The sequence below is a fragment of the Triticum dicoccoides genome, chromosome 7B (assembly GCF_002162155.2).
Source record: "Triticum dicoccoides isolate Atlit2015 ecotype Zavitan chromosome 7B, WEW_v2.0, whole genome shotgun sequence".
NCBI lineage: Eukaryota > Viridiplantae > Streptophyta > Magnoliopsida > Poales > Poaceae > Triticum > Triticum dicoccoides.
The window spans coordinates 406,232,164-406,248,758 of NC_041393.1; positions in this window are offsets into that span (position 1 = coordinate 406,232,164).

Below are 16,595 nucleotides of genomic sequence, written 5' to 3' on the forward strand. Positions count from 1 at the left end.
GATCATAACAACTCCATAATTTTCTTGCAGGTACCTTACAAGGATCATAAACCAGTGCTTATAGTGCCATAAAAGCAAGATCATAACATGAGTTTCTTGCTAATAACATAAACCAACAATAGCTTATGCCAAAATAGACCATAACATTAACAAGTTTATCTAGATCAACCAACATCAACAAGTTTAGCTAGAGGAGAGCAACATTAATTCCCTGAAGCATAAAAGTAAACCTTCATCCTACTACGTCTTTTCTCTATCTGGGAGGCAATAAGGGTGTGTTGCTGGGCCACACTAAAAAAACACATCTGTGATAATATGTGTTTGTCACAATAGGTCACGTTTCTGTCACGCATGTACATCCATGACGATTTTATGACAGAATCAAGATAGTCATGCACGTGTTGTCGTAGAAGTGTTCCATGACAATACTCAGTTTATTGTCACGAAAGTGTTCACTTCCGTGATGATAAGTGGCGTGTCATGGAAGTGATTTCTGCTACTTGTGAGTTGCGTTGGGATTTTCCTCAAAGAGGAAGGATGAAGCAATATAGTAGTTGACAAGTATTTCCGTCAAAGAACCAAGGTTATGGAACCAATATGAGAATCATACCAAGCCTAGTGAATAGCACCTCGACACGCAAGAGCAAATACTTGCACCCAACGCGAGCAAGAGGGTTATCAATCCCCTTGAACTCATTACTTGCAAGGATTAAATCTGGTAGTGGTAGATAGATAAATTGCAAAACATAATAAAAGCAAATAAATCACAACAAGGTTTTTTTATAATATGATAAAAGTAGACCCAGGGGTCATAGTTTTCAACAGAGGCTTCTCTCTTGAATCATAGCATACAGAGTGTAAACAAATTACTGTTGGGCAATTGATATAAAAGTGCATAGTCATGATGTTATTCGTGGCAATGATCATGTACATAGGCATTATGTCTGTGACAAGTAGATCGAAACGATTTTGCATCTACTATTACTCCACCAATAGACCGCTATCCAACATGCATCTATGGTATTAAGTTCATGACAAACATAGTAATGCTTTAAGTAAGATGACATACTGTAGACATAATAAACTCAAGCAATATGAATGAACCCTGTCGTTTTAACTTTAATGACGATAATACAAATACGTGCCTCACTACCCCTACTGTCACTGGGTGAGGACACCGCAAGATTGAACCCATTACAAAGCACCTATCCCACTGAAGATAAATCAATCTAGTTGGCCAAACCAAACAGATAGATCATAGAGAAATACAAAGCTATAACAATCATTCATAATAAAGTACAACAAAGACTCAATTACTTTCAATGAATAATCTGATCATAAACCCACAATTCATCGGATCCCAACAAACGCACCACAGAAGAAGATTGAATTAGATAGAACTCCATGTAGATCATGGAGAACTTTGTATTGAAGATCAGAGAGAGAGAAGAAGCCATCTAGCTACTAGCTATGGACCTGTAGGTCTGTGATATTGAAAGGATCGAGAAGATGGGTCTAGAGGGGGGGTGATTGGACCCTTAACACACAAAAGTAGTAGTTTTAAATTTCTTCAAGTTAAGGTTGAGTTTGGCACGTGTTTGTAGCAACCAGACCTCAAATAGTCTGATCTTTGTGCATCAGTGTCATCCCTGGATCGGTAATGCTGACACGCGCAGTACTTGAAGGATTTATAACAGAGTAGCAATCACACACTTATTACATCGAATGTCTCAAAAGAGAACTTATTACAATAAATATGGCTTAAGGCCATCTAATAATGATAACAGCGGAAGGCTTGGAAGATAAAGCGAGTCCATCAAATCCAACGACATCACTGAGTGAAAGATCACGACCTAAGGCACCTTACTCGTCGTCTGAAAAGTCTGCAGCATGAATGTTGCAGCCTGAAAACAGGCCAGCACATGGAATATGCTGGCAATGTAACACATAGAGAGTAATGAACAGAATATTGCTATCAGTACATGCATATATGGCTGGTGGAAAGCTCTGTGGTTACAGTTTTGCATAAAGCCAATTTTCCCCTACAACAAAGGAATAAATTTTATTTAACTATCATGGTGGTTGTTAAGCATTGAGAAGGTTCACCCAACTCAATCCCAATTAAGCATCAACATTAAACCCAACAAATTAAATTAAGTAACATGATGAGATTCACATGATAATCCAAGTACTAGATACTCAAAACGTCCATAACCGGGGACACGGCTAACCATGATTAGTTTGTACACTCTCCATAGGTTTGCACACTTTTCCCCGCAAGACTCGATCTCCTCCGTTGGATTCTCGCACTACATGTTGTTTGAGAGACGGATGACCGAGACATAGCCTTTCAAAAGCGTTAGCACCTTACGATGGGTAGACAGTACCACCTACATCCCCTACATCTGCTAGTCTACCACTGTAAAAGTTCACATGACTTAATCAACTATGCTAGAGCCCATAATAGCTTGCAGCTGCACACCAAAGTTTCTAGCATGAAAAATCTCATGATACCTTTGAGCCTGGGTGGCGGTCCATAGGAGAATCATACGGTACCCCGGGATTTCCAAAAATACAGGCAACACTGGCTTCCCCATGTGCCTCAATCCACCCAGATGTGCATTAAAGTTGCCACCTTAAGTTGAACCATTAAATAAAAATCTCACATCTGTCATGGATACACTCACCCAATCCACGTCTACTAGCATAGCATAGCAATATAACAAACGTAGAAGTAACTCCCAAAGGTTTGATAATAACAGGACAATAGGTACTACCTCATCTACTTCCCAAACCCACATGTTAAATCAGATCCTAACCATGCAATTGTTTGAGGATTGATCTAATGCAATAAAACTGGGTAGTAAAGAGGTATGATCAAAGTGTTACTTGCCTTGCTGATGATCCGTGAAACCTAGATACTCGTAGTAGCACGCTGCGCACTCCGGGTACTCTATCGCAAACAAATAAGCATACAATAAGCACTCATCTAATGCATGGGTAAAACTCAAATAAGAGATCTAACCAGAAAGTTCAACTTAAGAACTCCGGTTTGCAAAAAGAATCAAATCAAACGAAGCAACGAAAATCAAACGGCGAAAGAAACAAGCTTCGTTTACTAATCTGGACCTAAGTCAAATTTTACAGTAGCAAAAACTTGTTTGAGTTGGTTAAACGGAAAGAGGGTTTCGATATGAAACTCTAGGTGCTTGAATCGCCTGATTCCGATAAACAAGCGAAAAGATATACTAAAACGAAAATCGGATCAGAAATCGCGATCGAAAATAATCGCGAAAAAACCCGAGAAAAAGAAAAACTGATGAACAGGCTAACGAATGAACGTTCACTGTCTGCGGCTAAACGGTGAAAATCGTTCGTTAAAACGAACGTACGGACGAACGTCCGCAAAATAAATAAACCGTCGGAAAACCGATCTAACGAAAATAAACCAGAATTAAAAAAAACGGATCTAGATCTAGGGTTTACTGAAATAAACCGAAAAAAACAGCGACGGTGGCGGTCAACTCCGGCGGCGACAGCGGCGTCTCTGGCGGCGGCTAGGGTTCGGCGGCGGCGCTGGTTGGGCTGGCGGCGGTGTGGGTTGCGGGGTAGGGGGCCCCGGCTTATAAAGCCCCCCCCCCCCCGGGCGGAGTCCTACTCGGGTACGGCTCGGAGTCGGTTCACTTTTTTTAAAAATAATTCCAATGTGCAGAAAAAGAAAGAAAAGAAATACTAAATGGACTTCAAAAATCCCAAAATAAATTTTCCTCGTCCTCTAAAAATAAGCCGGATAAGATGAACATTTATTTGGGCCTAAAATGCAATTTTGAAAAATGCACATTTTTCTTATGCAAATAAAATAGCAATAAAATCCCAAAATAAAATCTTATTTGATTTTAATATTTAATCTCCAATATTTCTTTATTTTGGGAAAGTCATTTTATTCCCTCTCTTTTATTTTTATAACCGAAATATACGAAGAGAAAATAATTAAAATCAAATGATCCTATTTTCAAAATTTGAGAAAACTCAAATATGAAAATAACGAAATCCCCAACTCTCTCCGTGGGTCCTTGAGTTGCGTAGAATTTTATACAGCGGAACATGAGTATATTATAACTGAATTCAAACATGGTGTAAAGCTAATATTGCATAAAATAAATGTATTAGAACTTAATTCTTACAGGAATATTAGTCACGGCAGCCTCCGCAGCAACAATCTGAGACAAAGAAGTTACATCAAATCGTTAGTTGCGAATTCTAGAAAGCAAGAATCAAAAGATCAACCTTATAGCACCTGAGACCATCCACTTGGATGTATGGGGTCATAGTGGAATATTATCTCTTAACCGATATCGCTCTTTTTAATATTAATGTGCAATTAATTTTCTCCCAAATACAAACATGCACTGCATGTGCGCATTTACTAGTGTTCCAAAGCTTATGTGGGGATTCCTAGGGCAAGTACTCCACCTCACTGGTTCGACCACATTACAGCCACAACAAAGGACACCTGCCATGGCAGCCACCACCGCACCAGGAAGAACATGGTCAAGGACGAAAATGCGGCAGCGGGTGAGGGCTCCAAGGAGAGCCCCGTCCCCGACCCCGTCCCCTAGGTGAGTTCCGGTTCCTCCACCTTATAATCAGCTCGAACCGCACCTAACGACAGGGTTCCTTGGAGGTGGAGGTGGAGTACGTGCGGGAGAAGCCCGACCACGGCGCCGGCGACCCCCTCCTCCTCTCCCCAAAAATATCTACCGCGTTTCACTAAGCACCAATGGCGTTTGAGTGCAAGTCAAGAAGCTCACCAGATGATCCGACGGCAAGAAGGCGGCCCGCTTGAATTTGCCAGCCCGCGCGGCCACGAGATGCCTGCCGCGGCCATGACCCCCGCACTGAGCGTCGCCACGCCCGCCCCCTGCCCGTGCTGGCCGCCGCCACGCCCGCCCCCTCGCCCGTGCTGGCCGCCGCCACGCCCACCCCCACGCCCGTGCTGGCCGCCGCCACGCCAGCCACCACCACCGGCACCGGGATGCATGTGGTTCTCCATCGGTCTCGGGCGAAGGAGCAGGGCAGCACCGGTAGTGTCGGCGGCGGTGGCTCCAACACCCTAAACCCTCGGCGAAATGTGCGTGGAATTGCAAGGACTGAACTGAGGCTGAATTGAAGGAGCGTCCTTCGCGTGGAGGGTCCGCGTCAGGCAAGCGGGCCGGGGCCCATTGGCGTTTTATGGAAATAAAAGGAAACCTTTACAAAAAATGGAATTTTGTGCTAAAAACATGGAATTCCCTAAAAAACAAATAAAGGGAAACCTTAACAGGTTTCAATAAATTTTAAATTCTATAAGAAAAATCACGTACACAAATAAAAAGTGTTCGTATATATACAAAATAAAATAGTCTTTTTGCGGGAATACAAAATAAAATAGTACAGTATAGTCATTATGTAAAATAGTCATTTTGTATTTAATTTTTAAAAGATTCCCTTGAGAGATCAATTGCACGACAACGATTGAGGCTCATGTATCTACGTGAAGGGGATGCAAGTACAAAAACTTTTCATCAACATGTGAAGCACCGTCACAGGAAGAACATCATGACTACGCTATAATGCGAAGGGGCTATTGTGTCGAGCCACAAACAAATAGCCACAACGATGGATGAGTATTATGATGCCATGTTTGGGCGTGGTCCGGATCAAGTGTACACTATTGACCTTGATGCTCTGAGCAGAGACCTCGGCCACCCAGATATGCCATTTTCGACTGAGGAAGTGGAAAAGGTGGTAAAGGCGAAGTCGCAAGGCAAGGCCTCGGGGCTAGACGAATTTACTGGCCGCTTCTACGCCACTTTCTAGCACATAAATAAGGATGATTTCCTGAGGGATTTAGAGGTCTTGTGCCGCGGTGACATGGGAGTGCTTTCGGCATAGATAAAGCCATCGTTTCCTTGCTGCCGAAGAAAGATCATGCTATGGAGCTCTGAGATTTCCGGCCGGATAGCCTTGTGCATGGGGAAATCAAAATCTTTGACAAGATTCTGGCAACAAGGTTAGTAGATGAGCTTCCAAAACTAGTGGGGATACATCAAAGTGCTTTCGTCAAGGGGCAATCCCTCCATGACAACTTCATGTTTGTTCAATGTACTGCTCGACGAGTTCATGCGCTCAAAGTGCCTTAGATCCTTCTAAAGCTAGATATTACAAAGACGTTTGATTCGGTACAGTGGTCATTCCTTGTGGAGACCCTTTGCAAGATGGGTTTTAGCCCAGGGTGAATATCGTGGGTTTGTGGACTACTTGAACACTCCTCAACGCGAATCATGGTGAATGGAGCACCATGAAGGAAGATTTACGAGTGTTGGGGCCTTTGAGAAGGGGACCCTTTGTTCCCAGTCCTCTTTACTCTGTGCATGGAGCCCCTCCAGCGGTTGTTCGATTGGCAGCGAACAAGGAAATAGAAATCGTAACTCAAGTTCTCAAATGGCAAAATGTGTCAAAATTGTCGGAGGTAGCGAATAAGCCATGGTGGTTGTGGAAAGCGGTGGTAGTATGTGGAAGAGGTGGTGGAAATCCTGTCAAAATTCGAGACAAATTGGTCAAATGATGGTGGCAATGCAGAAGTGTGGGCGGTGGCTGTAATTTTCTGTGATAAATTCAGTTTCGTTAGGTTTTGGTTGGACGTACGGTAATGGTCGGATGATCGGTGGCTATCGGACGACCGATCTCGGATCGGATGTCCGGCGAGTGGGGAAAATCTGTTCGTGATGAACTCGAGGGTTTCGTGGACAAAAGAAAATTTGAGGTGAAAATTGGGCGAATTTTGTGGATAGAAATGATGGGGAAAAGCTAGATCCAGCTGAAACACATCAAATCCATGGATCAAAATGAACAAAATATCATCAAACCAACAAATCACAATTTTTTTTGGTATGGCTATTTTGTGGGGATTTTGAAATTGGGTAAAAACACACAAATTGGGGCTAGAAAATGGAGATAAAGAACTCCAAGGTGTGAAACAACGTGGCTCTAATCCAAGATGATGTAGGATGGAACCCAAGTAGGTTGATCTTTTCACACTTGAAGGGGCGAAGAGAGCAAATCAAAGAGAAACACAAGAAGAACTCTCAAATAGACTTGATCCAATCACACAGGTGCTAGATCCACAGACACAAAGGGAGAAATACAAGATCCAAAGTAAACAAAGGGAGATACAGGTAACTAGTTCATCCCAATCCTAGGAGGAAAGGGGTCTTGAATCCTTGGAGGATCTTCCCACAAGGGGGTCTCGAATCCACTTGGGGGATCTTCTCACATGGAGGTCTTCAGCGCCATGGGAGTAGGGATAAGTGGATGAGCAAGGCTCAGTCTCAATGTTAAGCTATCATAGTGCTAACCCTAAAACATTGGAGGAGAAGGAGTATATATAGTCTAGGGGTGAAGAGGTACATGGGCCTCGGCCCGAATCACTGTGCACAGACCGGCGTTTTGGCTCTATAACGTCTTCGTCGGATTTCTGGACGGGGTCAGACGTCCAATGCGTCGGTCGTCCGGAGGGGCTCGGACTTCTGGCATTTTCGTTCTGGATTAGTTGTGCGAGATATCTGGAGACGATCGGACGTCTGGTCGTTGGAGTGTGCCGAATGTCAGGTACTTGTCGGTCATCTGGCCGTTGTAGCGTCCGTCGACTGGCCCTTCTGGCAGGTGGATCTTCCAAGCGTCGGACGTCCGGTCAGCACCGGACGTCCGGTGGCTATAGCTTTCTGGCAGCTCTTCCTGTTGGTCCTTGCGCTTGGTGTCCTCGCCATCTTATCCATTGGATGTCGCAGCATCATGGCATTCCTCTAAGTACCTGATCACACACAGTGTCTCCACTTGAGGTAGTAGCCATGTATCATATGTGGAATATATAAGTTCTGAGAGGAGCGAGTTCACCTCGGCTTGGATATAGCCCTTGCTCTAGCTCTAGTCATTGATCGACGTGCACTGGTACAGTGAGCTGCTATAAAAACGATTTTTAACCCCTTTCCGTAATGGAGTTTTAAATCGTCGCCTTGCATGTGTGTGTGATAGGGGGGGGTCCTTCCCACACGACCCAGAAACCATCAGGGATAGGCCCTCTAGTCACACACGCTGGACAAAATGAGCTTGTGTGCAATCGGGCTAGCCATCGCATACAATTATACAGGCCCAACCGTTTCCGTTCGTACGTACATCCCACACAGTGAATCCCAGAGAAACGTTTTTGTTCGTATGTACAACCCACACAGTGAATCCCAAACAAACGTTTCCGTTCATATGTACATCCCACACAGTGAATCCCAGACAAACGTTTCTGTTCATATGTACATCCCACACAGTGAATACCAGACAAACGTTTCCGTTCGTCTGCACATCCCATACACTGAATCCCAGACAAATGTTTCCGTTCGTATCTACATCACACACAGTTTTCTGTATAGCCCCATGTGTGATAGGTGTAACAATCACACACGCTCTGCCTCCATTAACCATTTGCTTTATTTCAAATATATCACAGAGGATTCGATGAAGAAAACTATATGGCATTGTGCTATCCATCACACACGCTTTTACTACTATAACCATTTATAAAGTTTCATGACCCATTTAGCATGTTTATTAGTTTACTATTAATAATTCAATATTAAGCAAATTCACATTTCATATCGTACAGTTGTTTGCCAATTTCATATCAGGCACATAAATATATTTTAACATCACAGTACAATACCTACATGAAAACAACACAGTACAACATATAGCTAGTTCACCTTCATAAGCACAATATTAGAACAATATATTCGTTTCCTTAATCGACTGATGCATGATCAGTCAAGTTCGTCTTCTCCACCTCTGCTTTCAGTTAAGTAAGAACCTGTTTTGCACTGACCAACTGGGAAAGTGCCCCCTCCTTCGCCAACACCATCATAGCAAAGTCTAATTAAAAAATCTAAGCTCATTCTCCATCTTCATCTTTTTTCCCATATCCTAAAATATTCTTCAGCATTGACAACACTTTCTCTAAGCCTATCTCTGTTCTCTTCCTCATACATGCTCCGGAACTTTGCTAGGCCACTCTTGATCAACCCACTCCACGTAAGAACACTTCCATTCATCCTATAATATTTAAAACTAAATCAGTAACAATTATAGGGGAAATTGGTTTCTAGAAACATAGAAAATCACCACATACATATTTTGAAAAAACTGAAGAAACACGTTAATTATGACATATCTTCTCAAAAAGATCAATGTGCAAATGAATTAATTGCTACTGATACAACAACCAAATTCAGAAACATCACAAGCTATAATTAACTGCAATAACGCTACAAGTTCTTAGTCATGTACTATAAATAACAAATTGAAAATTTTATGATTAAGCTGAATAGAACTGCAACAGCATAGCGACAGTGTTTGGATAACATCAAATTGATACTAACATGTGTGTACATGCAAAAATTTAGTAACATAGATCTAATAACACTTATGCCATCCACTATTTATGTCAAAACCGGTGTCAAAACAACTGTTGCAACATTTGGCACCGGTGCCCTGCATTGCCGAGCCAATGCCAGAGGAAAATTCAGGGAACCAGACTCCTAAGAACCTAGTTGCTCCGATTCCCAGTTCCTTCGTGCCATAAAGTTTTAGTATTTTACTGCTTGGCTGCTCGGATGTGTGGAGCAAAGTTGGCTGCACAAATTACGGATGCGGTGCCAAATAATTTCTCAGGGCACCGCTCATGAGATGACAACATTTTTAAATACTAGGTAAAAACTGTGGAACTCTCTTAATCACATCCAGAATAACATAGCACAATGACAGTGTCTGAATCACATCTAACAAATGATTTGCAACAAGAAAAGTGGGGTTAACCTTCTCTGCACATGCCAGAAACTGAAGGAAATATGCCCTAGAAGCAATAATGAAGTTCTTATTTATATTTCCTTATATCATGGTAAATGTTTATTATTCATGCTAGAATTGTATTAACCGGTAACTTGATACATGTGTGGATACATAGACAAAACACTGTGTCCCTAGTAAGCCTCTACTAGACTAGCTCGTTAATCAAAGATGGCTAAGATATTTTCCTAACCATAGACATTGTTGTCATTTGATGAACAGGATCACATCATTAGGAGAATGATGTGATGGACAAGACCCATCCATTAGCTTAGCATGTTGAATGTTCAGTTTTGTTGCTATTGATTTCTTCATGTCATATACATATTCCTTTAACTATGATATTATGAAACTCTCGGATACCGGAGGAATACCTTGTGTGCTATCAAACGTCACAACGTAACTGGGTGATTATGAAGATGCTCTATAGGTATCTCCAAAGGTGTTTGTTGGGTTGGCATAGATTGAGATTAGGATTTGTCACTCCGAGTATCAAAGAGGTATCTCTAGGCCCTCTCGATATTGCACATCATAATAAGCCTTGCAAGTAATGTGACTAATGAGTTAGTTGCGGGATGATGTATTACAGAACGAGTAAAGAGACTTGCCAGCAACAAGATTGAACTAAGTATGAAGAATACCGACGATCGAATCTCGGGCAAGTAACATATCGATGACAAAGGGAATAACGTATGTTGTCATTACAGTATGATCGATAAAGATCTCCATAGAATATGTGGGAACCAATATGAGCATCCAGGTTCTGCTGTTGGTTATTGACTAGAGATGTGTCTTATTCATGTCTAGATAGTTCCCGAACACGTAGGGTCCGCACGATTAACATTCGATGACGATTTTGTATTATATGAGTTATGTGTTGTGACCAAATGTTGTTTGGAGTCCCGGATGAGATCACGGACATGACGAGGAGTCTCGAAATGGTCTAGAGGTAAAGATTCATATATTGGACGAGTGATACTCGCACACCGAAAGTGTTCCGGGGATACCCGGTACATATCGGGTCACTAGAAAGGGTTCCGGGCATCCCGCCGACAACTACATGGGCCAAGAAGGGGACATACCAGCTCCTAGGGTGCTGGTGCGCCCCATGTAGGTAGAAATAAGGGGGAAGGAAAGAGGGGAAGAGACAAAGGAAGGGGAGCAATTTGGCCTTCCCCTTCCTTCTCTCCTCCCTCCTCCTTCCTTCCCCCTCCGGATGAATATGGAAGGGGGGAGGCCGAATTGGGAGGCGCCCAAGTAGGATTCTTCCTACTTGGGGCACCCCCTTGGCTGCCTATCCTCCACTCCAACCTATATATATGTGGGGGGGGGGGGCACCGCTAGAACACACATCACCAGTTGTTAACCATGTGCGACGCCCCCCTCCATAGTTTACGCCTCCGGTCATATTCACGTAATGCTTAGGCAAAGCCCCGCGTGGATTACTTCACCATCACCGTCACCACGCCGTCGTGCTGACAAAACTCTCCCTTGACACTTTTTGGATCAAGAGTTCGAGAGACGTCATCGAGTTGAACGTGTGCAGAACTCAGAGGTGTTGTACATTCGGTGCTTGATCGGTCAGAACGAGAAGAAGTTCGACTACATCAACCGCGTTGTCAAACGCTTCCGCTTTCGGTCTACAAGGTACATGGACACATTATCCCACTGAAAGTGCAACTATCCCTGGGTGGTTTTGGTAATTCCTAACAACATATAGCTCATTGAGCTAATGCTATTTCAAGATAAATATTTCAGGAAAGCTCAATGATTGGCATTGCATGGATGAGAAAAGTGGATCCCTCAAAATGCTAAGGACAAAAGGATTGGCTCAAGCTCAAAGCACAAGACTCTACATTTTCTATTTTAGTGATCCAAGATCACATTGAGTCTATAGGAAAAGCCAATACTATCAAGGAGGGATGAGGTGTTTCTTAATGAGTTTCTTGCTCAAAGTGCTTAGTGATATGCTCCAAAGCCCTCAACTACTTTCTCACATCCACATATGACCCAAACCAAAAGTCAAACTCGGCCCCACCGAAACTATCTATCCGGCGCTACCGAGTTCAGATGCCATAGCCACTGCCACAAAACCCTAGTCTTTTCGGTCTCACCGATAGGGATCTCAGTCTCACCGAGATGGGATTGCAATCTCTCTGTTTCCCTTCGTAACGTTTTGGTCAAACCGAGATGAGCGATCGGTCCCACCGAGATTGCAATGCAAACTCCCTGTTTCCTCTTTGTAACATTTCGGTCCAACCGAGATGAGCGAATCGGTCCCACCGAGTTTGCCTGACCAACCCTCTATGTGTCCATTACCAAAATCGGTCTCACCGACTTTGTGTAATTGGTCTCACCGAGATTACGTTATGCCCTAACCCTAACCTTATCGGTCCCACCGAGATGACATGTCGGTCCCACCGAAAATCCTAACGGTCACATTATTTCCAGAATCGGTCCGACCGAGTTTCACAATTCGGTCCCACCGAGTTTGGTAAGTTATGTGTAACGGTTAGATTTTGTGTGGAGGCTATATATACCCCTCCATCCACTCTTCATTCATGGAGAGAGACATCAGAATGTACCTACACTTCCAGCATACATTTTCTGAGAGAGAACCACCTACAATTGTGTTGAGGTCAAGATCTTCCATTCCTACCACATAAATCTTGATCTCTAGCCTTCCCCAAGTTCCTTTCCACTCAAATCTTCTTTCCAACAAATCCAAATCCTGTGAGAGAGAGTTGAGTGTTGGGGAGACTATCATTTGAAGCACAAGAGCAAGGAGTTCATCATCAACACACCATTTGTTACTTCTTGGAGAGTGGTGTCTCCTAGATTGGCTAGGTGTCACTTTGGAGCCTCCGACAAGATTGTGGAGTTGAACCAAGGAGTTTGTAAGGGCAAGGAGATCGCCTACTTCGTGAAGATCTACCCCTAGTGAGGCAAGTCCTTCGTGGGCGACGACCATGGTGGGATAGACAAGGTTGCTTCTTCGTGGACCCTTCGTGGGTGGAGCCCTCCATGGACTCGCACAACCGTTACCCTTCGTGGGTTGAAGTCTCCATCAACGTGGATGTACGATAGCACCACCTATCGGAACCATGGATAAAAAATCTCCGTGTCAACATTGCGTTTGCCTCCTCAAACTCCTCCCTTTACCTTCATATGCAATTGTTTTACACTCCGCTGCTACACTCTTAGAATTGCATGTGTAGGTTGATTGCTTGACTTGTGCTAAGTTGCTAAAATCTGCCAAGAACTAAATTTGGGAAAAGGCTAGATTTTTATTTGGTCAAGTAGTCTAATCACCCTCCCCCCCTCTAGACATACTTTCGATCCTACAAGTGGTATCAGAGCTTTGGTCTCCATTTGCTTTGATTTCCATAGCTTTTGGTGGTCATAGCCTTGGTTTCACAACCTAGGAGAGTATGGCATCTAGCGAGGGAAATTACCACCGTAGAGGTCCTTACTTTGATGGTACTAATTTTGCTAGTTGGAAGCATAAGATGAAAATGCATATTCTTGGACATAACCCCGACGTTTGGGCTATTGTGTGTATTGGCTTGCAAGGTGAATTCTTTGATGGGAGGGAACCGAACCGTGAAGCTACCGCGGAAGAGTTGAAGATGCTGCAATACAACGCTCAAGCTTGTGATATTCTCTTCAACGGATTGTGCCCCAAAGAATTCAACAAAATCAATCGTCTTGAGAATGCAAAGGAAATTTGGGATACTTTGATTGACATGCACGAAGGTACCGACTCCGTCAATGAATCCAAATTGGATGTGCTTCAAAGTCAACTTGACAAGTTCAAAATGAAGGATGGTGAAGGCGTCGCCGAGATGTAATCTAGGTTTTCTCTCATCACAAATGAGATCGCCAGCTTAGGAAGTGAAGAGATGACCGACAAATTCATCATCAAGAAGATCCTAAGAGCCTTGGATGGGAAGTATGATACCGTATGCACATTGATCCAAATGATGCCCAATTACAAAGATCTCAAGCCAACAGAAGTCATTGGAAGAATTATTGCTCATGAGATGTCACTCAAGGATAAGGAGGAGCTCCACAACAAGTCAAGTGGTGCTTACAAAGCCTCATGTGAAGGTCCCACATCATCAAGTGAGAAACAAACCTTCAATGAAGAATTGAGCCTAATGGTGAAGAACTTCAACAAGGTCTACAAGAATAGAAGCAAGGAAAGAAGCTCCAAGTCAAGGTCCTACAATGACAAAAGATCTTCTAGTCGTGAGCGTAATTGCTACAATTGTGGAAGACCCGGACACTATTCCAATGAGTGTACGGCTCCCTACAAAAGAAGAGAAGACTCTCCAAAAAGAAGAAGTAGAAGAGAAGAATCTCCATCAAGAGAAAGGAGGAGTAGAGATGATCGTTATGAACGAAGAACATCCCGGAGAAGCAATGATTCGGAAAGGAAGGATAAGTCATCAAGGAGCTACACAAAACGAAGACATCAAGCTCATGTTGGTGAATGGGTATCCGGCTCCGACTCCGACAATCACTCCGAGAGAAGCTATCACTCCGATTCCGAATATACTCAAGGTGAAGGTGTTGCCAGTCTAGCACTTGTGTCAACCAACTCCTACGACATATTTGATTCACCAAATGAAGGACTTGGAAGATGCTTCATGGCTAAAGGCCCAAAGGTATCACACCCCGAGTATGTTGATTTCAATAGTGATGAAGATGACTTGTTAGGTGATGCTGATTTACTTGTTGACAACTCTAGTGATGAATAATATGATGAAACATTAAATAATCATGCTAATCAAGATAAAACGAATGACAATGATAAGGAGAAGATTGAGCGTCTAACTAAAGAACTAAACACTCTTAAGTTAGCTCATGAAACTATCTTAGAAGATCATCGAGAACTTTTAAAGACTCATGAGAAGTTACGCTTTGAAAAGCTCAACCTTGAGCAAGAGCATGAGTTTTTAAAGGCAATCAATGATGATCTTTGCAAGAAAAGTTCTTCTTACATTGCCAAGCGTTTACTCTTATCTACTTTCATGCCTCAAGTCAAGTCTAATAACAAGAACAAGAAATATTCTTCTTCTAGTAGTAACAATAATCATGCTAAATCCAATATTGTTGCTTCTAGTAGTTCTCTTGATTCCACTAATGATTCTCTTAGCCAAGTTACACTTGAGCAAGAAAATAGCTTATTGAAGGGAATTATAGAGAAAGGTGATTACAAGTGTCTTGTCGGAAGTAAGCAATTCGAGGAAATTGTATGCAAGCAAGGAAGGCACCGGAAGAATCAAGGTGTTGGTTTTGAACGAAAGTTCAATGCCAATGGAGTTGAGTGGGAAGAAGATCAATACCCCAAGACGAAGTTTGTTCCTCAACAAGAGAAGTATGATCCTACTTCTTTCAAAGGGACACAAGCACAAGATGATCTTCTACCACAAGACCACAAGCAAAAAGGCAAGGAGAAACTTCAAGAGGAGATTGATGCATTTGAAGAAGCTCCTAAGGCTTTGGTCAAGTGGGTTCCCAAGACTACATCAAGTTCTACTTCAACAAGTACAACTACAACTCCAAGCTAGGATTCCCATCAAGATGATGTGGATCCCAAAGAAGAAGAACTAGAGAGTTCTTGAGGGTGACTCCGCCAACATACTTCACTCATACCATTTTGGCAAGGACAAGTGCAATCAACTTCCATATCTTGCACTAGTTCAAGGAGTCACAAACCCTCTTGTTGGTAAGACAAGGGACAAGGTAACCTAATGCTTTCATGGACATCATCTTGTGTGTGCATCACTCTATGTCTATGGATATCCTTGTTTGTTCCTTGTGGGACTAACCCGTGTAGGTATTGAAAGTGCAAGTCACTCCAATGGATTGCTCCAAATGATCTACATCAACATTGAGCATCGACATCTTCAACACCTACATGAAGTCATCATCGACAAAACCCAAGGTTAGTTCATCCCTCTTAGGGGGGATCTCACATCTAGGGGGAGCTTTACTCCAAGAATTGAGCTAAAGCAACTCTAATGGTGTGAACACAACAATGCTTTATGTAAAAGTGGTAACCCCACTTGTGCTTAAACGATGAGTATGACCTATGATAAAATGTTCTCATTTGACTCCTAAGTCAATATACTCATATATAGATGACCTAGTCATCGCCAATTGCTTGATAGATGCTAGAATTGGTTGTGCATGCTTTGCCACATATTTCATTTGCCATTTTATTGTGTGAGCATGTTGGTTGCATATTTTACTCATTCAAGGACATCCACTTGTTGTTTTGATTGTTTGGATTCTTTTCTTTTGCCAAGTGGATGGACAAGAATGCCTAAGAACCTTCTCTAGCTATCCATGCTTTTCTTGTCTCAAACTCTATTCATGCTACATCACAAAGTTTGATCAAGTCAGATTCGAACCACTCTGTGTGAGGAGCACTCGGAGTCCCCGATTCGTCATAGACTTAAACTTCCAAAACCTCTTTGGGCATTTCGGTCTGACCAATTCACTAATTTCGTTCACACCAAGATCACTAAGTTGATCTAGGTTTTCAACCTCCTTGCAACCGATTAGAACCTTTCAGCCACATCGAGTTGCAATAACTGCTTGCAGTTTTGCATCTCGTTGCCACCGAGTTGTTCCACTCGGTCACACCGACAGGG